Here is a 27,676-nt window from a genome sequence, read left to right on the forward strand (position 1 = left end):
CAAGAAACAGCAGGAAATATCTGACATTAGATATTTTATGTACGACAAAGGAAATACAAAGTCCTGACAAAGTATATTAATAATTTCATTAGAAAGTACATGAAATTTAGAATTTACATAAAATTCTTAATTTTTATGAAAATGAAAAGTGTTTTAAGATATTGTGTGAGGATATCTATATATATGTATAATGCTATGGAAGGAGTCGAAATTTTTTCGTGTCAAACGAGGTCAGTACATTCTACGATTTAAAGAAAAGAAGAAAGTTTCACAAACATAAAAATAACGATATTGGATATGAATAAGAAACTACTTCTGAAATTTATCTCGTTAAGAGCTTCTTTTTTTTATTAATCTTCGTTCAGTTTAATGGATACTTGTGTACGTTTAGCAGAAAAACTTGAAACGTACTATGTACATTGAGGTAATAAGAAAGTATGCTATCAACAAACCAGACAGTTATTGCAGAAAAGATACTACACATTGAGCAAAAAGTAAACTATTTAGTGGATATCAAAATTACGACCGTGTAATATATTGAAATTAGTTTCTAAACGATTTCATTAGGTTTCAAAGACGGAAAAAAGGATTTTAATTCTATATATTTATATATTATATTAATTAATACAGCTAATATGATAAACTGTTTCATTTAATTAGTTAAAGGAAATAAATAAAGAAAAGATATAAAAATAAACGTAGTAACTTCCTGTTGCATGCTTTCTTAATTGGATAATTATGTTATGTCGTGCGTTAGGTGAATCATTATAATTTACTCTTTTAAATAACTAAATAGCTTCAAGGTAATCCTAGTATCCTGGCGATGAATTTCCACGTGCATCGATTAAAATGGAGCTGCTCGAAGGAAAATGACGCATTCCGTTTCTAGACAAGAAGATAACCAAGACGAGAACCTTGAGATTCGAAAAAGTGCTAAAAAACAAAAATTATTCCCAAGCATCTAATTATTTTATTTCGCGGAGAAATAAACACGTTCGACACAAGTATTTTTTACTATTTCCAAGGATAAAAATTTCTTTAACGCGTTAATTTGTGGTGATTCACCCTGTATATTTATTTTATGGTACATTAAACGCGTATAATCGCTTGGAAATAATGACCAATGAAGTAGAAAATTGACGAAGGTTTACCATATTTTACCCAATCTACTTTATATTCAATAAAATCATCAACACCGTAATCACTGGCTATATACTGCGATAAATAAAAATATATTAATACTTCGGCAAATAAATAAAAATTCACCGTTTAAATGCTGCAAATGTTTACCACTTAAAGCCTATGCACCTCATATGATAGCTACTAAAGCTATCAACATCAAGGTAAGAATATATTTATGAATAATTCATGATTTTAAATAAAATTCCACAAGAAGAATGTTTTAACGAAACTTTTCTGCATATAGTAGAATTTTACTACGTACGGACTTCATTTGTCTCGGTTACTGCTCGATTAACTCAACTAATATCGATCAAATCTACTTGTTTGATCTTGAACTTCTATCGCGAGTGAAAAATGCTATGTAGTGGAGAGAATTGGCGAACACGTATTACAAGAACTGTTTGACTCCCGACAAGTACAGATAAATTGAATTCTGACTTGCTCGCTTCCAGCCATTAATACACCATTAATAGACCACACACATTCTAACTAAAACAACAAAAACTCCTCCCTACTGACCGTCGCTAACACTACCGAGATGCACACTCTTCTATATTAAACAAACTATAAAACAAATGTAAATATTTGTAGCAACAAATAAAGGATTGGAAAGAAAAGTTGGAGTTTTATCATATTACAGAAACCGATTTAATCTTAAACGATCTCGTAATTTTAATAGCATTGTTACGATTAAAACTTTTCTTCCGATTTATTGAAAATCTGTATGAAATATTTCTATTAAAAAGTTCGGATTTATAATTTGTTTATTGTGTATTCGATCGACCCTTACCTGTTTAATTCATTTTTATATTCTTTTTACAATGAATGTATGTGTATCTCAGTCAATGTGTCCCCCCCAAGGTTGAATCAGTAAAGTAATAATTATAGAATGAACTATAAAAGAACGAAATTTCTTATGAAAAATAGTACAAAACTATCGCAAGAGATATGCATAATTTGGTTATGCCTGAAATGATTCATTATTCGAAGCAGCAAAATTTCAAACCGTACACGTAACATCGAAGATTGTGTATGCAAATATACAGTTTGAACCACGGTATAATATTATACGGCATGCGTATCATATGCGCAACAGCCTACACCGTTATCGTCGTCATTGCACGTTCACTGACAAAGGAATTATGTGTAAATCTGTTTGGCCACGGAATGTCGTTAAATTCGTCACATTGTGCCGGCGGTCTGGCTCGGCCTGAAAATTAATGAAGGATTCGATCGTAGCGATCGGCCTTTAAGCTCGTAGCTTGTATTATTTACGAGAATCGGTAGCCTTATGACACATCTATATCTTCGGGTTATAGTAAATAAAGCGTAAATCCCGCCTCGTTGTGTAATCACCTCTCGTATGTGTAACCACAGTATTTTCATTACTTCTCGCAGAATGTGCATATATATTATAAGTACATACGTTGATCTACTAAAAGAGTGGGTGTACCTTCTATACTTATTGTTAGTTACAGTTTTATTTCGCTATTGACACTGTTTTGTAATCTTTACCTTCCCATTCTTTCCAAGCTAATCCAACGAAATTTCCAGCATTATCTTCTTCTGATATCTCACATTTAATACGTTACATTTAGACGAAAAATTTGTGTTTTCGAACCAATTAATACTCAAATTAATTTCCGCTACATTCAGTCATAGTGTCATTCTAGTGCCGAAATTATTTTACAAGCTGTATCTTCTCACGCTTTTAGAGATAATCTAACAAAAATCCCTGTATTATTTTACATAACAAATATAGCGTATAAATTGAAAAAGTAATTTGAAAATATGAATAGAACGTAGTAAATAGATTAATAATCGATATTCATAAGAAAAATTTTGTGTCCGCTGTCAACCGATAGACACTCGACTTAATTTCGACTTACAGACTATGACCGAGCCGAACTGGCAATTTTTCATTCCTCTTATCAGTTTCTTTTCAACGATTCCGTTCGTTCATATAAAAGATCATCGGGGAAATACGTTCGACGGTTTAGAATTTTAAGCAGAAGCAGGCAACCTGTATATAAACGATGCCGTACGTATCCGGTTATATTTAACAAGCACTCCTCGTCGACTAGCGAACTGGTTTACCACAATGTTGAACGCTATCACGCGGTATCATTAATATATCAACCGATACGCCGCGCCGATCGAAATTATCTCGAGCATGGAGCCTGCGTGTATTCGCGAAATACGATGTTGCCGGACTGGCTTTCGCGGTCCACGACGAGGATTTTACTTTAGCCACACGACGAACTTTAAAATATTCCAAGCATAAATACGAGGAACGTTTTGCGCGCAAACGATGAAGTTTCGTTATTTAGCACGTCGGAGGAGAAACTTGGAAATTGAGTCTGTTTGGATTTGAACAGGGATAAGACCGCGAAATGTGGAGTGCCAGCGATTGTTACGTGTAAATGGGATTCGAAGGAGAGTTGCTCTCTTTCCCTCTCTCGTTGTTGTTGTTGCCGAGGAAAAAATATATATTGGAAGATGCATAACGGGTATCGATTTGCGATATCAGTCGGTCTTTAAATCAGAGGAAATCGAGGCATATACATAGTGGCCGAACCGTAATCGGTTCTATGTGGAACTTGTCTGTTATAACATTTTTTCAAATATACGTAGCTACATACATACATGTACTTACGTATGTGTATTTAGATAGGAGCAATCTGTTTCAAGCCAACGTTTCAACGAAAAGTTACTATTTCACTTTAAATAGGATAAACGTAGTAGACAAAATGAAAAATTGAATTTTAATATATCGTACATGTAAATTTGGAAAGCATAAGCAATCTAACATAACAAGAAAAGACAATTTCTCGTTAATTATATTGCATTCTATAGCGTTATATAGCATTCTACGATTTTATCAATAAAAACCATTCGTCGTAACAATTTATTCGTTGCAGTATCGTTCGTTTTATCGTACCCTACCTACGATGTAATGCTACGTATCGGAGTAACACAGAATGAGTATAAACATAAAACAAGTATAGTAGGACGTTATTTTTTTATATCTTCGTATTAATTATCCCGCCACGGGCATAACACGCATAACGTATGTAATTCTCCGTACCATATGACCGATTACAGCTAAATTACACAACACCGATATCGAACCTGTGAAAAATGTTCCCTTAATTACTACCTTCCAAGGATCAATTTAACACCCCATTAGTCTTCCGACCTCGATAAAGCCGGCAATTAAACCAGCATACAATCGCAGCTCGCGATCATCACGCACGTCCCAATCAACATTACAACAACGATATCTCATAGCCAGGTTAAAAAGATTCTCGACAAACTTCCTGGCACAAAGTCTGAAATAATCGTAAGTACATATGTAAATATATACAGGGTGTCTCGTTGTATAAGAGAAAAAGAGAAAGGATGAATTCAGTGGAGCAAAATGAGAAAAAAGGTTCGTATATATCCCACTTGCTTTCGAATCGCACTTTGTTTTATGTGAAAGAAGCTGCTTGCTTACCTTTAGAGAAACTAATCGAAGCGGCTATCTCCAGTTTCGATATAACCACGAATACGTCTTATTATAGATTGTCCAATTTCTCTGAACAAGTTACATGGATGTATAAGCAACTTTGATCAAGATATTAACAAATTGTTTATGTCGACACTATCAATCGGTGATTTGCGAATTACAGATTTTCAATATTCCCATATGTAATAATTAAACTGCGGATTTTCATACATCTATGAGAAATTAAAAGCTGCAATAATGCACGTAATATGGAAAACTGTATAATACATACCAAGTATAGCATATACGAATATAGTCCTCGCTGTAGTATTTAATATATGAAACGTGTCTCCGCTTGCGTTCTGTTCCTTTAGCTATGTTTATAAAAATATGAGTTTGCATAAACATCCGCAGCCTAATAATAATCGAATAAGTTTGAGCCTGAAGGGCGAGCTGGTGAAGAAATGGAATCTGCATGACGTGTCTTTGCGTCAAAAAATTAGGAAGACGATTGCAGCATAAAATAAGCTGTAACTAGAAAATTATGTTCTTCCAAATATGATATATGTTTGCATGAGTTTTTTCTTATTTTAATGCGCCGAATGCACCTCTGCTGTACTTTACACGTACAAAAAGATACCGTGTATATATACGATACAGGTATACGTAGTTTGTTTGGTCAGCGATCACCCACCTTTAAGGAGCGGAGACACGCGGTCATTATGCAGCGAAGAGCCTCGTGCAAACGTTTCTCTCTTTGCCAAGAGACCAGGTTCGCATCGCCGACGTTAATGCGAAATCTGAACTTATCGCGCCACTAAGGACGATATTTACGGTTATCGGGGCTGCTGCACCGACTGCTAAACGCCGTAGATCTTGCTCAACGCGCGAATCCACCGCGACCGAACTTCCCGTATCTGAGACCGTAAGTGTCGCCTGGTGATCGTGGTTATTAAGTCGCAGAAAATATGGTTTCGCTATACGGGTGACGAGCAATAGAACAGAATCGATCGGACTAGTCGAATTAACGACGATCGTTCGTGCGACAACCAGTCCGGTTGAAAGGGAGATGAACGACAAGATCAGGTTAATTCGAAGGTAAATGTGCGAGCATGGGGAGGTGTTTTTTTTTTTTCATTGTCTTTTAGAAGGGGAGAATATTAGAGATATTATCAGAATATTCGTTATTCTATGTGGATCGTAATATTAATCGTTTTGCAGTCCGAGCATTCGACATTTCATCTCAACTGGTTCGTACTCGATAAATTATTTTCAAGATCTTATAAATCGGATGAACTTTCATGATTTCGTAATTAATGACATATCTGTGTCGGCATGTTTCTACTTAATTCATTTATAACACGAAAGAATAGGATATTGGTTGTAAGTAGAGTAGGATAGTCGGACACTGATCCGATCGAGCGGCAGTGCAATTGTACGCGGACTGCTGGTCGAAAAATAAATTTGAAATAAAAGCACGAGCGTTATGGAGGATTTATTTTAAAGACGTTTCACCGGTTTGGCGTAAAGAGTACATACGGTAATTTAAATTCTTCGATGATGTATGTACCGTGAAACATATAGCTAACTAAAATTCAACGTTCTCATTTATTTTCATATATTTTTACAAGTAAATTGGAATGAAAATTTGTCAGTTTAATTAAATGTATGCGATCTTCTTACATTTAGATTTGATTTAAAGTTCTTTGAAGTCGTACGATGAATTTTGAACGCGACTAAATTAAAAAAAAAACCGCATTACCAGGAGAGAACAGTTTACTCGAACCAACAAACTGGCAATTAAGCGTAACTCTTGCAAAGATGCGCATCTTTGCAAACCAATATTACTACCCGCAATTACATTAATAACTACAAAAATACAAAACAAATTATTCTACACATTCCCCAAACCGTACATTCCATGAAAATTACACGGTCTTTAAGAAATTACGGTGCGTAATGGACACTCGTCTTTAAATCAGCGTTCGAGGAAAACAAAAATGTTAACGCTTTAATCGCAGTCACTATGGAACTTTCGAGTCCCGAATGTTATTTTCGTCCCGTCGATGTTCATCGATACGGCTAATTTCATGCTCGAATCGCCTTTACATCGTTATTATAATCAACAGATGTACGGTAGATACACGCAGTGACGGCTCGCGTGACTTGGCCGCTATTTTTTTCTTTCTTTTTTCTTCGCGAAAACCGAATAAATTGCTGACGAACCGCTGCGCGGGCTACGATAAAGACGTTTGAGATAAGTGTCTCTTGGTTCGGGCAGTGATAAGAACACCGTGGAACCGGTTGTCCCGATGGCAGCGTAACGGTGAAACGGACGGCACTGAAGGAATCCGAGTTCGTTAAAACGTATATCGGTCCTCCGTGATAACATTTTCGTATTTACGCGGAACGGCATGCTCCATCACTTATTACAGTGCTCGCTTATATCACGCACTCTTAATCACCCTAGAAATTTGCATATCGTGATGCTAGTTACTTGGAATTTTCACGTATACGTATATTTAATCGAATTTCTGATCAACGAAGTATTATGGGGGACGAAATATATGCGAGTTATGAAAAATCACGACCGATCACAGGATTTTTATTTTTTAATAAGAAACAATGTGATAGATGTAATTTTATATAAAAATCAGGGCTGATCGATATAGATAAATACAGGGTGTTCCGCGTAATTCGCTACTTTTCTGTCATTTGCGTACACGTAGTGCGCGACATGTAATAAAAAAAATACTCTAAACTATATTTTAATGGCATCGAGCGTATTACAAACGACGAGAACAAGAATTCCGAAGATATTTTCTTTTCATAGCGAAACCAAGATCACCTTGGATAACTTAAATAGGACCACATGCTTTTTTTATGAGAATGTATGAGACTACGACAAATTCAAAATGTATAATATAATATTTTTATTAACTCAATACCAGATTTACCGCCTTCGGCAATACAAGATTCTGCTCTTTTGCAGAAGTTTAAACGAGTTAATGTTATTAGAGTCGCTGGATGTACGACTCAACGTGCTGTAGTAATATTCTCTTTTTGAAATGTCAGTAATTCTGAAATGTTTCAACGAATAGAATATTATTTCCACTAAAGTAAACCTATGTATTATTAAGTTAATAAAGATATCGTGGAATGTGCTTTTTGAATTTACATATGATTCTACTTACCCAAATTGATTTTGATTTCGCCATGAAAGCAAAGTATTTTCGGAATTTGTAGTACGTTCGTCGTTCGAACATCGTTACAAACATGTTCTTTTTTACATGCCCGCAAATGACAAAAACATTCTATATGGTACAGTTGATAAAGACAAGACAAGTTTCTTCGGAATTTATCGTAATGTTAGTTAGTTTCAGTAGCGTTATAACAGAAATATTTATAATTAGACGAATAAGGTGTATAAGAGGTGTGAAAGTAATATATTGAAAGATTTGGAAAGTTAAAGTTTCGATGTACTTAATGGTGTTTCAAGTTCGAAGCTTTTAAAGGAAGTTCGTAAGTAGATTATGAAGTTGAATTGGGTTATTTGGTTACAGAGTACTTAGCTGATTATTTCATCGAATTACTTTACGGTATCGTGCGTTGTATTACAGGGGAATGGAATTATAGTACGAAATAAAATAACATAAATATATTAAATAATTATTCGATAGAGAAGTTGCTGTAACTTGATGGATTCTTATAAACGATATTTTTCTTTGTCTTGAATTTTTGTAATAACGTTTGTAACTTTCAACAGCATACTACTGTCTCTATTCTATCATTGGACTTCTCGATACGTTCATAAAAATTGGATATGCTGTATTCATCAATGTGATTCTAAAATATTTATAAATTTTCACAAGTTTTTCATCAAGATTTCATTTAAATTCCAAATGCAAATTCTCACTAGTTACAAATCAATCAATTATACTATAAATCAATGAAAAAAGTGTACATGTATCTAAAACATATCGTGTACAAAAATATTCCAATAAACCTTGAACAGAATCCCACTAATCAAGTTTTTATCTTACTTTTTCAATACACTGGCGTCGTTACACGATGCTAGTGAATATCAAAGACTGTAAAACCGGCGAAAATAGCGAGCCAGAGTAAATTACTCGGGCACCGGTATTAAATGCACGCACTCACCGAGCCGCGCGATTTTGATTTACGGCTAATTGCTCGCTGTTTTTCCGGACTTCTTAACGCGTTTTGCATCTCATGAATGACAAAGTCATTTTTACAGCCGACACCGCGCTCGTTAAATTCGCGTCCGAGCGAAAGGATAGTAGAGCATATCTTCGCGACGCTGTTCAAACTATGGATCGCGTTTGCGGATTCACGAGGACCGCAACACTCGAATCCTCGATCAAACTCGTGCGAAACTAGTTCAATGAACCGACCAAAGACGCACTGGTATTTGATCTCGTCAAAGTTTGAAGAATTTCAGGTGCTAGAACGTAGAGAGCTCGTTTCTCATTCTGAATTCTTGGAATGTTTGTGAAACGTTCGTTTGTATATTCCTCCTTTATTGCATACCAGTGCCTTTCTTGCTTGGTAATTTCTCTGTATGATTTTGTGAATATGTAACATTCTGAATGTATAATAACATAATCCTGAAATATGTGTAATTTTTACTATTTTAAAATGTCGATACATTGATTTTGTTTACCTTCGCTTCTATCAGAATTTCGAACTATTTGAATTTGTACATATTCGTGTAACTACACAGATACGAACCATCGTTTCCGTATCTTTAATACTAGTTTCTCTGGAAAAGATAATATTCGCGAAGAAAATTATCTGCATCCATATACAAATTAACGCATAATTTGCAAGTTCTCGTAGATTTCCTGGCGTCACAGTCATTCAATTTTTCAGCCAGAACTTTCCGCGCCTAACTAGTTCCCACTAAACCACTAATCGTTATCGAGACAACTTCTATTTTGCACATTAATCGATTTACGTTTTTATCGATTCATTTTATTGCGCCTGCGGTATCGTTTATATCGCCGCAATAGACATAACTCGTTAGCGCGCGCGCGTGCACTCACTCGTGCACACCTTTGCCGCGTGTAAACGCGAATTTATTCGACCCGGTAGCCACCGTTTAAGACGCACACGCGAGTGTTCCACACCGGAATCGAACTTGTTTTCGAATCACTGTGAAACCTTTACGGATTTCCGCTCGTTTCGCCGGCGAATGCAATTTCTTCGAATGTTGGAACGTTGCGGCGCACTCGGCACATATCTTATGGATGACGTGCGTCATTTGCTCAAGCTGTTTTCATTGGTCTTAATCGAGTAGTAAATCGAAGAACGAATTTTTAATCTACGAATGATGCTTAAGTAATTGTATTTTGCAAGATATGAGAAGATAAACCTACGCGTAAGGTTATTGGAAAAGAAACGACGTGAAAGGACGAGCAACTAGACTGGAATTGGTTGTTCTTTAAATATCACATTTTAGAATTTCATCTACACGCGATAATTATTACGTCAAAATTAGCTTTTCTTGATGAAAATGTATAAAATTCATCGTAGGATTGTTGCATTTGCTTAAATTGGAAAAATAAATTCTCAAATTTCGGTTTCAAGTTTCTAAGCTTGACAAGAAATGGCGTAGACGAATAAACAGATAGACTGCAATTAGGTTCTCATTGAATGTAATCGGCTTGGTGTGAGGACTTTATTATATAATTTGAATTTATAAATTGTTAGACTTTGAAGGTTAATTGATCGATTCCAAAAATAATTATTTTTATCCTTTTAAAGAATACTAGTCTAGATATATGTTTGATTTTTGTTTAATAAGATACGAAAGCTAATGTCTATATAATCATTTTGAACTATGTTCCGATACTGATTACATACACATCCATATACCATTTGTCTCGTTTAACATACCAATAGATGCGAAAAGCTTCCCGATTGATCTCGACATTTCTTATGCTTCAGCTTTTATTACCATTCGAGATATAAATGTTACTGTGTTAATGAATGCAAATTATATTAATATAAAAACCGAACATTCATTGTGTAAATTTATTTGATCGAGAGACGGTGCATATATGAGATATATCTATTGCGGAAATAAAAATTGGTATAATACTTTCCAGAAAATTAAAATACTATACATATTTAAACGTAATTATGACAAAGAAATTCATTTAAACAAAATAATCAGTATCGCGAAAAACATTCGTACGACTTAAAGATTCTAATAAAATTTATGCGACATTGAATACGTACGGCAGTAATTACATTTGACATTTATTTTCAATCCCAATGAAAATATTTTACCAATTTAATAAATTTGATATTAATAAATAATTTATTACAATTGCAAAAATTATAATACAATTCAAACAAAATTACAGATTAATATTAACGTCAGCGCAAAAATAATTTTTAAAAGTCTTGTATGGAAATAAGAAGAATAATATTCAAATTTCGTGCTGTGAATCATAAAAGAAAAATGTCTTTTGTCGTCGTCGAGTCATTGTACTCCGATGGAGAAAATAAATCGTATTTAAAAAGAAGCGAAACGCTAGTGTCGGTGTGCACGAAAAATGTAGGATGTGTTGTCAGAGCGTCGATCTTTGCACTCTATGCGGGCATCATATATCACCTTTTGCACCGTTTTAAAGCTAGGCAAAGGTTTCCACAATGTGAAACTCGAGAATAACGTGAAAAATATCGAATGAAAAAAATAATACTGCTGAAGTAGAAACGGACTGTCAATGTCAAACTAGAGTACCATACTGTCGTGCGTCCAATCTTTTCTAAAAATTATGAACTCCACCTACGATGCCAACCGATTAGTTAGTGATATTAATAAAATTATATATTAATTATATCATGTATATTAATGAGTACAATATACACAATATATTAGACAATAAATACATTTTCGTTTTCTTAAAAGAACACGTATAACGTTATTACTTTCATACAAAATTAATCTAATCTAAGCAATTTATTTTAATTTGCCATATGGCCTTCAATTTCTATATTTTCCGAAATGTAGGTATACGTCAGCGAAGGACGAACAAACTTATTACTCGACTCGATGACATTATAATATATGCATTCATGCATTTATAAAAAATTGCAACGTGCAAAAATACGACATGAAAAATATTAAAAACATCTAAAATATAGTACCCTTTGTAACACATTTGAACGAACCAAATTTCCTCTTCGATTCTATTCCTTTGTTTCTGATCAGAAAAATACGAATTTGCGTAAACGTTCCTAGTTTAACTACAGTGGTTAATACGACTGCAAGTAGTCGATTAAGACAGACACATCTTTAAGAAAATAATAAAGTCAGACACAAACTAGGAAAATCAAGCAAAGGGTTCTCATCGACAGCTTTCATTTTACTACGCGCGGCCTATTAAAATTGCAAACGTTCACAGTGTCGCCGTTCGGACTACGCGTTATCTCGCGAAATCATTATCCCGCGAAACCGCAGCTTTCGCGGCTGCCTCCGCGTAATCACTCGTTTCTCGCGAGGAGGACGTGGAGAGTGAAAGAAGGAGAAATAGAGAAGGAGAAATAGAGAAGGAGAGACGACGGTGTTCGGCCACTTCTCTCCACGCTCCCGAGAATAATTTGTTTACCAAATCTGCGGTCTGTGTACGTGCCCGATACCGCGGGAAAAAGAGGAAAGAAAGACGGAGGCAGCGAACGTTTATCGCGGTTCACCGCGACGATTTATCGGCGTCGCCGTTCCTATCTCGACCGGCTTTTGATTTGAACTCTGACCAACGCGCGCACGAGTATATAACTCTTGAAAACGGCGAAATCGCGAAACTATAACCAACCTCTCGTTCCTCGTCGTGAAGAGTCATCAAACCATCGATAGTTGGATCAGTATGACGAATATGCTGTTGGACGTGCAGGCTTTTCGAATAAAAATGTATTGGATATTTTGTATCATTAAATAGCAATGTATGTGTGTAAAAGTCTGTTATTAAAAATGTAGAATTATAAAGTACGAGCACGTATGATAAGATTGTGTAATGGCAGAAATTACTCTCTTTGTGACACTTTTGACGAATGGCAATGACAATAGAATTTTACTAGAAGAATGTTTTTTCTTTTTTCTCTTCTTTTTTTTTTTGTGAAAATGTGAAATTATAAAGCATGCCGCATGTCTATACGTATATGATAAGATCGCACGATGGTCTAAATTATTTTTTTTGTGACATTTTGAAAGAATGGTAAAGATAGTAGAATTTTATTAGAAGAACCGTTTCTACAAATATTTTATCCTTAATATTATTCTTATATATAGCATTATTCTTAATATTCTTAATATTATTCTTATATATAGAGCCGATAAATAAAATGTAGCCCCTTGACGTGTATTTTTGGAAAATTGCGTACATGTGGAATAGAATTACGAAGTAGCATCGTGTAACAAATTGTGATCATCTTCCGTTATGAGATTTGTGACGTTAATAAAATAATAATAGAATGATAAATAGCTATGATATATATTAATAAACGAACTCGAAAAAGGAGATTGCTCTAGGTCTCAATTAGTTCTAAATTAATCGTTCGAATCGTTCTAAATTAATTCGTTTAATGATACAATTATAGTGATTTTTGTTTCAAAATATCTATAGATATAAGCACGTAATCATTTCTATTTTAAGAATAACTATTTACCTTGATGATATTATAACACGAAGACAGATAAGGATATAACTCTTTGAGATTAACCTCATATTAATTTAAATATTTATGTTGTGTATGTGTGTGTGTGCGTGCAATGACATCGTAGGTTTATACGAAACAATTACATGAAAAGCTTCTTAGGATATTTTAATTATATTATTTCAAACGAACAATAATTATACCCTTTAAATTACACTTTTTAAGGTAAGAAACTAAATATCAGGAAGTATTACATCCACTAATGTTTACTTAGATTCTTGAACAAAAAATAGGTGTAATTTTGAACAATACGATGGTTAAACTTACTGAACACCTGCTACCTAATTATCATGTTAAAAGCATAAGTGCTACAATGCTGTGAATGGATCGGAATTGTTTGGAATTTTGTTCCGACGGTGTTACAATGAGAACAAAAGGCAATCCTTTTGGATAGGCTTTTAATATTCATCGGCACGTTACTTCTTTCAACGGTGATGAATATATATTGTCGTTGCAAGTGCGTCAAACCGCGCATGATTTATCAAGCATTGACCGCTTACGAATATCGGGAAGTGTGTTGTGCAAGCATGCAACCGCAGGATACTTTTATGGGTTTCGAAATCCCATGCACGCTGCCAGGAATTCGAAAAACTTCCATCGCTTTGCAATATTGCGCAAGACATCTTGTAAACTCTCAAGTAAGAATTCCTCCAATTTCACAATTTTGCCATAAAATCAACGAAACAGAATGTTGGCGGCGCGTTCCAACCTGTTAAAAAATTTTGTTACGTTTTCACAGTGGGATGAATGCCTATTTCGCTTTGCAGTGTCTTTTGACAGATAGGTACAACGGTCTATATAAATTCCTTGACTTTCTTTTCGAATATCTTCTTGTATTTCAACATGACATACAATTCAATGTGAATCAACCTTTCACTCCACAAGCATTTATGAATTCCTTCGTTTTCTTTTCCAATAACATTTTGTATTTGAAAATATCGTACATATCGACGTGAAACATTTAACATTAGGTATTTACTTTCGGAATAACCTTTGACTCTACACGCGCATATAGATTCCTTAAATTTCTTTTCCAATACCTTCTTATTTTTTAAAATACCATACAAAACCACGTGTAACATTTGAACATCAGCTCAATCATGAAACGACCTTTCACCTCGTAAATACCTACCTAAGTTCAATTGTTTCTTCTAATGTGTTTCTTTATTCTAAAATCAAATAGAAAATTACATACACATACGTTTAAACTGATTTCATTTCGAAAACATTTTGTAACCTTTCGTTCCAAAAATATGTATAATTTCCTTGATTTTCTTTCCCAGCAACTATGTTGTATTTTAAAATATACAATGTTACGTGAAACGTGTGAATATGATTAGTTTTGAAATAACCTTCCTAATTTTGAAGTAAACTTCACGAGTAGATGGGTATAAATTCTTTCATTTCCTTTTTCAGTATATTCTTGTATTTTTAAATATCGCGCAAAGTCACGTGAAACATTTAGACAAGATCAACTTCGTGATAAGCTTCTACAGAAATTAATCGTTACTGTTCCTTCAAAAACATTAAACCATTTACTAAAAAAGAAAAAAAGAACAAAAATTTCAACATTCATCGCGTTACTAAGGAAACTAAGGAATCATTTAACTCCTCAACTACATGGTTATTAAAATATCTCCTTACCTATGTATTTTCTTTTTAATATTCTTCCAATGAAGTACACAAATTATATACCTCCGACGCTGTTACACGTCAAGCTAAAAAATCATTAAATCAAAGTTGAACACTTTTAATCACCGCTACTTAAAAATTCATCCCATAATACCATCCGTGATTCGCCGAGCTGAACAGTGCTCATATCATCTAATAACTCTTATACACACCTTCTACATGAAACTTTTACGCGTCCCCATCCAATCGAGACTCGTTTACTGCGGATTGTAATCGCTATATCTGTTTTCACACTCGATACCAACGTTAAGCTGCGTTCTCACTGAAACAACAACGAGCAACCTTCTGTTGCCTATCGTAGACAAATGCCTTTAAGTGTCCTTAACAAATATCAAACTATAGATAATATTTTCTGCGCAGTGGATTAACAGAATGAAAGGAACATTTGGATTTTGTTTCGGTTTGAAAGTGGCACGTGTTCCTACAAACAAGTTGTTCACGTGTAAATGTAACAGTTAATCGAAGAAGACTTGATCCTTACGGCAACGTTTATCGTTATTAATGATAAAAAAAAAAAAAAAAGAAAATAGTATGGATTCGACCAAGTCTTAAAGAACATCAATATCGTGGTACGCTATTTAGAAACGAACTGAAGAAAAACGACATATTTTAACAAACGAACGACGCCATCGAAACTTTGTAAGATTATTAAATTCGAATCTAAAATATCTACTTCGGCATTGATCCTATTATTACAAGAATCTTAACACATTTCGCACTGTAATACCGAGAAATGAATTTTACTGCAGTTCGCGCATATTCTCGGAAAATATGTCAATGTCTATGGAATGAGAAACGTCGACTCGCGTCAACAACTTGTTAACTACACCTATCAGACAGCAACAATGCATTGTGAAGCACGACGAATTGTACACAATGAAGCTTCTTATTTTTCTCTGCTGCTCGGAACAACATACACAGTACGAAAACGTGAATAAACCTAGTGAAACATCGGACAACAATCAGCATCTTTTTCGAGAGACACGAAACATCAACAGAACGTTTCTCATTGTTGCTTCAGTGAGGATGCAGCTTAACATTTTTTCTGTGGCTATGTAGCCAGTTGAGGCCAGGCAACCAAAACCCTCTATCAAACCACCTAACTCTCAGTTATTCTTATCGCTGTGCCTGGCTCCTTGTAAATATCCAGAGGCCCATTGTGCTTTCTTACGAGTGCATTTCTGGCGTACAATTAAGCCGGACACGAGCTACGTGTAATGACCCTCTCTCTCTCTCTCTCTCTCTCCCTCTCTCTCTTTCGCATCTCGCTGCCACATATGCGTGTACCTTACGATTGGCTATTCGCAGCTGCACGCGAAAACGAGATATCGTAATTGGAGAACGTCCCACCGTACGATAGAACCGCCACTGAGAGACGTCCGAGCCAACTTTACGGTATCGTGCCGACGCGATCCTCGTTTCGCCTGCATTTTACACGAGCCGTTTCTCCATCAGGGACTTGTTTCACCTCTGACGAGTATAGACAACGTTGTTGGCCGGGAAACGTAGAAACAGGCCGTGTTTGCCAGACTAATTTTCACGGTGATTTCGCCGGGAACGTTTTTCGGCAAAGATCGGAGTATCTGTTCGAACCGTAATGACTAGTTTGAACGATTAAGTTGTTGTTGATGGTGGTATTAGTAGATAAACGCAGTTTAATCGTCGGTTCAAACGTATTGGTCTCGAATCGGCTCTTCACGCGCGATCGCTAACTGGAGGATGCAGTAAATTACGCGGGCATTTGCAATTCGATCTTCTTATTTAGATTTGCTTTTGTCTCCTGTGAATACTCGTTTTTGTATGCCTGGTTCGAGTGTATATAATGCTCGTAAATATCAGAATATTTTGATGGAATTTTATTAAGATGTAACAAATTTTTATTATATAGGAAAAGTTATAGCGTTAAGTTACTAGTAATATATCGATCTCTTTATGAATTTAAAGGAACGATTTTATAAAAATGTTTCATAAAGCTTGATAATTACAAGTATTAATTGTATCTGTTATTGCGCGTTAGTTCTTAAAAATGAATTTTATCGTGTCATGATAACGTTTAATATTTAATACTCAACCAGTATCGATAAATGGTATATCGATGTTTCACGAAGGAATTTTTTTCAATTAATACAAGTTAATAATTATAATCTACGATATACAAGTGTAACAATAATAAGAACCAAAATTATTATCGTAATGAAATATTTGGATTTCTTTGTTAACTTTATTCAAAGAAATTTCAATATCAACATAATTTCTTTAAATTAAACATAAACTTCACACTGAATTGTTACACATTTTAACACGAAATTAAATTATTTTCATTGAATCCGATAATCCAGTAAAATATATAACGTAGCTTATGTATATATACAACATTTTCGTTAGTACAGATTTATTTATAAAATACTGTATTCCTTGTATGCGATATCGTAGGTATCAAATCTAAATAATCTAGGAAAAAGAACAAGTTGGAAAGAAAGTAAAAATAGTTGGATAGCTTACTTCATAGGAAGCATCGCAGTTATCTTAATCATACACGAATGAAGTAAAGTGGAACGAGTCGTGGTTCGAATGCTCGCGAAGCTCGTTATAATCTCGCGGTCAGCTCCTGTTTATCTGTAAATGCTTGACGCCGTGCCAATTTAGATACCGGTTGACACTAACCGATGCCGTATTTTACAGTGTTGTTCGAGAAAGCTTCCAAATATACCCAGCCGACACAATATTTTCCTTATTTTATAATGATAATTTTGCACGATATACCAGTTACCATCGCACGCTTCTCCCAACTCTCGTTGAACGACCACTAGATATAGATTATAATTTTTAACTCGTATTAATTGAAAAAAATTCCTTCGTGAAACATCGATATACCATTTATCGATACTGGTTGAATATTAAATATTAAGGATTATTAGGAATTCTTTCGGATTTAAACAGTGGCGAATGAGATCCAATTAAAAATACCCTTTGTGTCTAATGTGTTACTTACGATCGGATAAATGTTGTTCACAATAAACGACTACAAAGAGATTAAGGAATTGCAAATAACGTATGTAGGATTAATAAAAGGCGACCACAATCAAGATAAGATCTGTTCCGTAAATAGGAACAGATTTATTTCACGCCAAAATGAACAAATCCTAAGATTTTTGAAACATACAGAAAACCAGTTTCGTACAGAACCTTTTACGTTCTTTTTCTACACAAAGCTTGAGTGAATTACTTTGAATTCCATTCGAAATAACACTAATAAAAGGGGGATCAGATTAGCCTTCTTCCACGTGAATATACAACGCAGAAAACCGATCGCGTTATCTAAAGTTAGATATCCTCTGGTTGATTTCCATTTTTCAATGTTCTCGCCGGCATAATTGAACGGGTAAAATAACGTATCCTACGGATACGAATTGCAAATTAATATCATCAGCATAGAAATCTCCGGGATCTCCCTTCGAACTAGAAACTTTCCTCGCGATCGAGCATTTTTGTCAAATCGCGAATTAATATCGTTGGCACAGAAAATCATTATTTCCTGCCGCAACCGTTAACCGTTTCTACCGATTCGAACGCGTTGGTAGAAATCGGTTCTCCTGGTCGTTTTCGAATCGCGAACTTTCCTCGGCAATCAGCATCGCCGATATCTCTGTAAACAAATTCTTCATCTCGCGCGATAGACGTTTCCGTAATTGTCTCGAGGAAGCAATCTTCGTCGATCCATCATGAATCGTTGGAAAGCGATGTTCGAGATTACTTGTCAGTGACATTTTCGAGTTATAGTTGCACACGAAAGTATTGCAACAGTTATAGACACCTTTTATGAATATTCACGTGTTCCATACGAAACGTTTGCATTAGCACTGTTACGAGAATCTATTATCATGATTATATTGAGAAAACTTGGAACAAGTCTGATAGTATATATAGAAATTGAAAGATATTTAATACAAGGACAAATATATATTTCGCAAATATCACAAAAGTATTTAGACGATCTATTATTTATTATATTAATAAATCTCGATATTCAGTGGGATCATATTTAATACTTGTCATATATTCGAGAAACTCCTATTACATATATTAATAAAATATATTTAATACATTTGCAACAAGTATGTTGTAATTTCTATACTCATTGTCAAATTGTTTAAAAATTTTACCGGTATGATCGCGAAGGTCACAACAGTGTTCAATGAAATTTAAAGATACTTTGAATTTTTACGTTTTAAATTCTCTATGATAAATGTTCAAATATTTACAGAAATCTTTAGTAAATACAAAGATTGGAATTCCTACATAAATTCTCAAAATGATTTCTTTGAACAATATCATGATGACAACCATGTCTCGTCACAGTTACACCGTTGATGAGTATCGATAAAAGTTTCCTATGGTAACCGTTTAAATACTTTCGCGAGTCACTGTAAATTCACCGATTGGGCCTTTCGATCGAGGAAAATCTAGTCAAATGACGAAGTTTAGGCATCACTGATGACGATAATCGCGCAGAACAGCGATGAAGCGATCCTGACAGTCGACGGGCCGGCACTTAACGTTGATGGGGAATTGATTGAAATTCTATTTCGCTTGGACGCTCGTAATGGATGTTTCGTTTCGAACGTTTGTTTTCTACGCCGAGGAGAAAGGAACGTTCGATGATTTATGTCGCGATTTCGAGAGGGAGAGAGAAAAAAAATAACTACATAAAAAGAACAAAATCCGCGCACCGTTTAGTTGCGCTCGAACCAGCGAAACTGCTGAGTAACAGAGTGATTCCTAGCCTGCGTGTCTGGCGATTTAAATTTACCACTTCGTTCTGTGATATATTGTGAAATCAGTAGTCGATAATCAATGTTGCTATCAATCATAATTAGCGTCTGTAATGGACGAGCGAAAGGTGGATTGTTCAGAGAAATGTTTCTTCGTTCTTCGTCTCTTTGTGCGATCGATGCGCGCACCAAATGTTTCTCGTTTTACTTATTGCTTGAAAATCATTCTTTGGATATTAATATTTCGTTATATACTTAATAACAATCTAATAATTATCTCATTATACACATATATAACAAAATATTTATTGTAAATTTGTAAAATGATAAAATAAGGAAATTTTCGTTGGCGTCCGATCAAATTAATACTTATCGATTGAATTTCTATATATGCACGAAAAGTCGTGGTCAAAATCATATCGTGAGAAACATAGCGAATTCTTACATGAACTATAATTATAAAAACTGATCATCTTCCAATGAGTTCAGTAAGATAAGGTAAAAGGTTCCACAATTCTCATCAATTTGTATCTTTATTCGAAAGTATCTTTGATTTTTGCCTTATCATCTTTCAGTGCTTTTTTAACGGAATATATTTATTATCTAAAATATTAGATAATTGCTAGTACGTTGTCGTTATGATAATTATTACCATCGGTAAATACGTTTACAATTATTTCGCGTTATTTTCGCGTATCTGTTTAATTAAGTCGTGAATTCGTAAACCTGATGCCTAAAGTTGCTTACGTATGTACAAATCGTACGATATTCTTTGCGACTGCATCTACCATGAAATATTGCCCGCGGCTAATTCAGAAACGGCATTAAACATGGCTAAACCGAAAAAAATTCAATCAATTGCTTGCTGACACAAAACAACTTACAGCGACTGAAATATTGCCGACATCGTCAATCACTCACGTACTCTCAGCATTCTGTTACTATTTAATGCGACAAAACAAGCAAAAACCATCTAAAATTATTCGAACTACATTTCCTAGAGCCTCTATCGTCGAAGCCGACTAATCTCGCAAAATCAACTACATAAATCGAATAATCCACGTTCGGGGGCAAATGGTTTTCGAGGATCGATAAAAATATTTCGAACTGTCATCGTATAGGGTAAAAAGCAGTCGCGGGTTCCTCGTGTATCGCACGACTACGGCCGTGGCTCGTTGAAAAAAGCGAATTACATTAGTGTAGTACACGCGAGAGTCCACTATGTTTTCTGCGACTCGATGACGACCACTCAACTTTCCCAACCTGGGTTAAGCGTCAATTCTTTCCAAGCCTAAAAACCATCCGGACGGCCAACACCATAGATAGATGTCTAGCAACGTTCACGTTCGTCTCTCGATGAGTTCCCAGTAACCGCGAGGTCAACACTCACATCGGGACATGTTTGGTCGATGAGAAAACCGGGCAAGAGGAAAGAAACTTAATGACGGAAGGATCTTGGCCGAATGCGTTTACGTTTGCCACGTACACCTGCGCATACCATCATTTTCTTTCCATCGCAAACGAATTCCCGAAAAAGGATCTCTTAGGTCCGATCAGATGCGAATGCATGTAGATCCGATCGAACGTGGTTCGACATTTGCAAATATGAGATGTACGTACCTACATACGCGTGCATAGAAATAGTATGCATTCGAACATACGTCGTAAATTATAAGTATGTGTGACGTTTAAGATAAGAGACAACGTCAGATATTATTCTGTTTATATTATTGTACGAAACGTCTATTTGGACGCTTTCCAATTGATTCTACGTGTAGATTGCAGTAAAGAATATATTAGTTCCTGACAATATGGTTTATGTACATAAAATTAAATGTTGATTTATACTATTTTGCTTCGCGTATTATTCGTTTGAGATAGCGTTGGAAGTTTGCCAGTATTCTCTTTGTAACGGAGCAATGAATATGCATGAAATTCGTGTTATTTCTCTCTTACCAGCCTAAACTTACTATTTTCGTGCTATATAACATTAACTTGTAATGACAATGTTGCTAATCAATGCGCTACGATCTTTAATCTTCTAAATTTTAGCGACGCTCGAGATATACGTCGTAGAAATCAACGAATGAAAGAAATCTCTTCGTACAATCTATTTCTTTGATTCGGTTTATAGAAATATGAATACGAAGGTAGAAAATGATGACAAAGAATGGTAAAAAAGTAATCGAAAAGATGGTGTTTAACGGTAAGGGAAAATGAAGAGTAATCGATATTATTACATATATCACAAATGAAATATAATCGGTAATATATAAGAATGCAGCAACTGGTATATGGTATTTAAAGCAATAATTATTTTATAATTATTGTAAACTCCAGAATCAATCTGTTTATTATTATATTACTCGATTAATAATTACTACAATTAAGTATACCAATTATTTACGAATAAACCATTGACCATAATAAATCTAACAAAATAAATATACCCAACGTTATTTTATAGATCCCTAAATTTAAAACTTCTGTAACGTACAATGGAACGATAATAAAATTCACGCGTTAAATTTCTCGATAGCTTGGACCTGGAGGCGCATCGAGGCGAAGAAAATCAATCAGTTTATTCTTTTTATTAATCGCATGGCGTCTGCTGTAGGTCTACCAGAGTCCATCGACAGGGATCACGCGACTACGCGAGAGGCTAGAATTAAGTGTCGGGATAATAAGCATGAATGACCCGGCTGTTAGCCAGGTATTTGGTTACCCTGCCCTCAGGGAACATAGGTCAGCATCGTCGTCAGCGATTTTAGGGCGACTCGCCGTACCAAGATGTTGCTGAATCACGCGAGAACGACCGGTCGTACGCGACGTTCGTAAATCAATTTGCTACCCGGTGTTCTGCTCGTGATCCCGTACGATGCTTGCGCTCGCTTTCATCGCGGCAAAATGACATCGTTTAGAAACTTAATCGATACGCCGTGAGAAATGTGTGTTGGATAACATTTTTTGAATTATAAGGTATATAAAAAAATGGATTTTTAGGGAAATTAGAAACTTTTAACGATGGTTCTGTAGTGAATGTGGAGAAATGTTAAAATTTTTGTTCCTTTCACTTCCAAATTTGACGAAATATCGTGATAATAGCTTTTATATAACAATTTAGAGAATTTTTTAATTTTTACTTTCGCAAAATTTTTTATGTAGTTTTCTTTGGCCACCGATATAATTATAGTTCGGTACGTCCGTATGATTTTTGTATCCATTCAATAATAATACCTAAATTTGTCAATTAATTTTCATTGTAAAATATACTCTAATCTTTCTTTCTCTTTTTACGTTAGAGTTTGGAGAAGAGAGATATTTGAATAATTGTTTCTTGAAAGATGAAGGGAAATGTTAAGAGCTTTCCGTAATATCAGGAATTAAATCAGAGTTAGAAGGTTAAATTAACTTGATAAGTTTTTCGCCAAAGTTTATTATTACGTCGTTGTATCACGTTAATTAATTGACGAATAAGAAAGACTGGAGAAAACGATCTTCACGCAAACAATGTTCCGCCCCCTTGGCAGATTGTTATACTTTATATAATCTCGGAAAAGCTTGACATTTTTCGAAACAAAATCTTCCATAAATCGTGAATATTGTCGAAAAATTTGATCACAGACTTGGAAAAGTAGTTACCGCCTCTTCCCCTTTTGTTTTCCCTTTCATCTTCCCTTCTACTTTCCCTTTCATGTTTCCTTTCAATTTCCTTTCACCGTTTCTTAACAGATGAGCATATATCAAAAGATTGACCAATCAGACTAATAAAATGGTCATAAACTGCTTAGTACATTAAATGAATAACCTGTGACAAAACTCTCCATGCCAGAAACATTTGCCTCTCCTATGGAATTTCAGCGCGTCGCTCGTTGTCCCTAATGAGAGTCTAAATATATTCTTAAATCGAAAGTTTTGCAAAACTGCAAAAATATAATTTCAAAATACAACACGTTATTTTGTTAATTCGTATGGAGATCAAGCATCGTTTCTTATTATTTTTAGTTGACACTAAAAAAGATTTTCATGACACATTTAACTCAACTACGAATACAAAGAAACATGTAATGCCTAATTGTTTCAAATTACAATTATTACTAGTCTAATTACAGATCAGTTACGAGAAACAGAAGTAGAACATTCTATCAATTATTTCCAAGATGTTCCCACAAATTACATTAATATAAATCCCATAAATTACGTTATAATCAGCCATACTATTAACATTTAATTTAAAATATTGTAAAATAATATGATTGATCGGATAAAATCGGTATTTGAAGAAAGAATTGACATTGAGATCGAAAATTGACGAATTTTTAGGTACGTCGCAATGTAATCAATATTCTATCAACATTCCGTAATTAATTAATGATCAGATTTCACTATTTTAAACCATATTCGCAACGTCGATTCGATTGCAAGTACAATGGAGCTTCTCGTATCGGAAAATAGCAGGATAAAAATGATGGGATAATGGAACTTCTGAACAATAGAACAATCACTTTTATCTAATACCACATTTTACTCGTTCAAATAAAAATCAAGAAAATTATCAATTTGTTTCAATATTTCAAGAACCCGTACATTTCTGGCCGCTAAACTGCATTTTCGGCATGAGACAATCGGCATTCCTATCATTTCCATTTGATTTTTATGCTCGAATGTAATGATCATGTAATAATAGTATTTATAACAGAAAAACGCATCTGTTACTAGTAGACATTCTGTTCGGATAACAAAATATTCCAACAGTAGAACGGGAGACTGTACTGTATTTAACAACAAAAAAAAGTTAGTACATAATCAGATAAAGAATATCTCATAGCCTACTACAAATGGGTTGTCGTTACGCGAGCTATAATTTTATAATCAAAATATATGTTGTCAAAAATAAGCAAGTATCCAGATATCTTTGAGCAACAAGCAACCAGTGGATATCCAAACGAGACCATACCCGATCTGCAAAATGATCCGATAATCGTCAAGCTTCATCCTGCGATCGTTTGGTTTCGCTCACATTTCCCATAATCTTTTGCTCAACTCTCAGCCCAGAAATCATCTTGTTGCGGATGAATCTTGGTAACAGTGAAAGAAGGTGGCAACCACGAAAGGTCCCGTTTGTTACGTGGCATCGGCATCCGATCTCGACGATGAGAAAAGAGCAACACAGTTGAGCATGAGCAGCCGCTTTTGCGCAATTTCCCTGTGGCCAGTGCCTCGTACAAGCGGCGACGTTAATAAGGTGTTAGCCGAGCTCGCGCATAATCGAGGAACACGGAGCATAGGATACGACGACGTTGCAACAAAGCGACGGTGACGGGTGCAGACGAGCCATATCCGGGACGTCGGCCAATAAAATTAATCGCTTTTGCTACATCGCCTGAATAATTTATGCTCGCTGCCGTGTCTAGGAATTGGCCGATCATCGTTCGGGACGTCGTCCGTTCCGCTTGCGACATACACGGTCTTCATGGAACACCGAGGCCTCATTTGTATTCGTCACCACCACGAAAAATCATCTAGCCATCGACTTGATTGTTTTTTTGGATGACGACTCCAAGTAAAGATCAACGGACGACTCGAAATACAGATCGAAGATCAATGACTTCGATCAACGGCTGAGAATTTGACGAACAAGATTTATGAACTCTAGTACGCTGTATTTGAAACTTGAAGTAAAGAAGAGGAAAGGTACAGTACGACCACCGCTTAGGTATTTGAAAATTTAGAAATCTTGTTATTTGTTTGGAAGTGTAATCTTTGGAACAACGAGATAAAGGGAAGATCATCCTCGACAGCGAAGAATCGAAGATCTGTGAGAACAAGATTCGTGAATTGTAATATGTATGTAGGAACATTGAGCATAATCGAGAGAAATTCATTTACGTCTACAAAGATGAGTCAGAAGCTTGAGAATTCGAAAGTTTTACGATATTTAATATAGTTTCCAAAGTTAGGGTAAAGACAAAATCGATGCTCGCGATGACTTGAAAAATTAAACAATACTATTTAATACAACGCGCAGGAAATTTATTAATATTTACGTGAACGTGTTAGAAGTTTGCAATATGGAATTTGTAAAATGTTGTGTTGTTTGAAATATTAATGTTTTCGAAGTTATACCGCAATAAACCAAACTCTCGTAAACTTAGATTCTAGAAACAAACTTTTCACAAATTTAACCAGATAACAAACTATTCTATTGATTTAACTATTGCACAAAGTTTCTTGGAACTTCTTGTGCAACCAGTACGAGTGTAGGATGGTACTTTTGCGGATCATTCACTTAGAACTGATGTCTTTTTTTATCCTGAAAGTATCGCGATGGCCGCATGTCGTTGGCTCGTAAAAGCTGTCTACGTGCCAATTGGAAGATGCTTCCGTTTAACGTCTTCGTTGTTAGACAACAATGCTTCCTTCAGTCGCGGTATGCATTATTCAACGCATCAGGAAATCTGCTTCAGCACTTGAAGAGATTGACTCTTCCTCCGTAGATCGTTTCCATTTTCTGGGTATTTTTCATATATTATCGAATCGAAGATACAAATAAGTTACGTTCGTTGAACGTTGTTGGTATTTTAATCATTTCGCTTTTCTAGTAAATTGACGATACGATGATACGATATCGATACATGGAATATAAATTGGAAATCAGAAAATTTTCAAAAATTAGTTGATAAAGTTCGCTTTACGACGAATACGTACGTAAAGTTTTGCAATATTGAAATATACCTCGTAAGAAATTATTTGCTGCCATGCGATGCAAATTTCATCGACAGTAAATGCATTCTACTTGTAACGTAACAGGTCGATGGGTAATAAATAGCATTTCATTTCTACATAAGGAATTTCATTTACTTCTTATCATAAGCGAAGAAGGTATTTCACCTTATGCAAGAAAGATTATAAATATTTTCAATCTCTATCAGCATTTCTTCCACTTTTAAGGCTATCCAACACTCTCTCAACGCAAGATTCTTTTCTATCATATTGTTACAAATAAAGGAACAAGTCAAGATACGTATGAAATACCAACTTCAAAGTGGCTTTACCTCACAAAACTCATTTTCATTTTAACTCGTTTTAACAACAAAAATCATAGATCGTTTCCATCACTTTCTGTTCACGGCGAAATGAACGCCACTATACAGGATCCTCCAAAAGTCCTGTAACGGTTAAATATCCCAAAAACAAAAGCATTTTTGAAAAAAAAAAAAAAAAATGTTTCAGACGACAGTTTTCAAACCTTAAAAGTTGTGTTGCATGGTCATATCTGTTTGAGTTTGAGCCAAGGATCAAGCCCACGTAGAGGTTAACATGATTTTTTTAATGGTATATCCTATTTTTTGTCACACAATGTTAGAGCAGGCGGCGAGATCTTCCAAAACACTGGTTGATGACTTTCTCTTGATAAAAATTATCTGAGTTACAAGCATCGAAAGAGGTAGTGACGTCGGCATTAGCATTATGCAGGATGTATCGCGTGGACGTTGCGTATTTTACACCTCTTTGTATGTATGGCATGAGTCTGTATCGTTGTGCTTTGTATGTGTTTGGTTGAGTGGTGCTTAATTAATGAGACGTTCAATCTGATGTCTATCGACTGTTTGACGATCCCTTCGATGCTACATACAAAATTATCGACTACATTTATTGTAGTAAGATCTTTTGAAAAGATCTCCAGTCGTCAGCTTTAACTGTACATGATAGAAAGTAGGCTGTATCATTAACGAAAATCACGTTAACCTGGACCTGAGTTTGATCCTACCATTCAAGGTCAGACGAGTATGACCAT

At 35.1% G+C, this 27,676-nt stretch overlaps 1 protein-coding gene across 1 annotated transcript in view; it reads right to left on the minus strand.

Annotated features, from left to right (window-relative positions):
- MESR6 (misexpression suppressor of ras 6) overlaps positions 1–27,676 on the minus strand; it is a 419,881-nt gene that overhangs the window by 382,863 nt on the left and 9,342 nt on the right. The window lies entirely within an intron of this gene.

This window comes from Bombus vancouverensis, chromosome 1 (assembly GCF_051014615.1).
Source record: "Bombus vancouverensis nearcticus chromosome 1, iyBomVanc1_principal, whole genome shotgun sequence".
In the NCBI taxonomy this organism is placed as follows: Eukaryota; Metazoa; Arthropoda; class Insecta; order Hymenoptera; family Apidae; genus Bombus; species Bombus vancouverensis.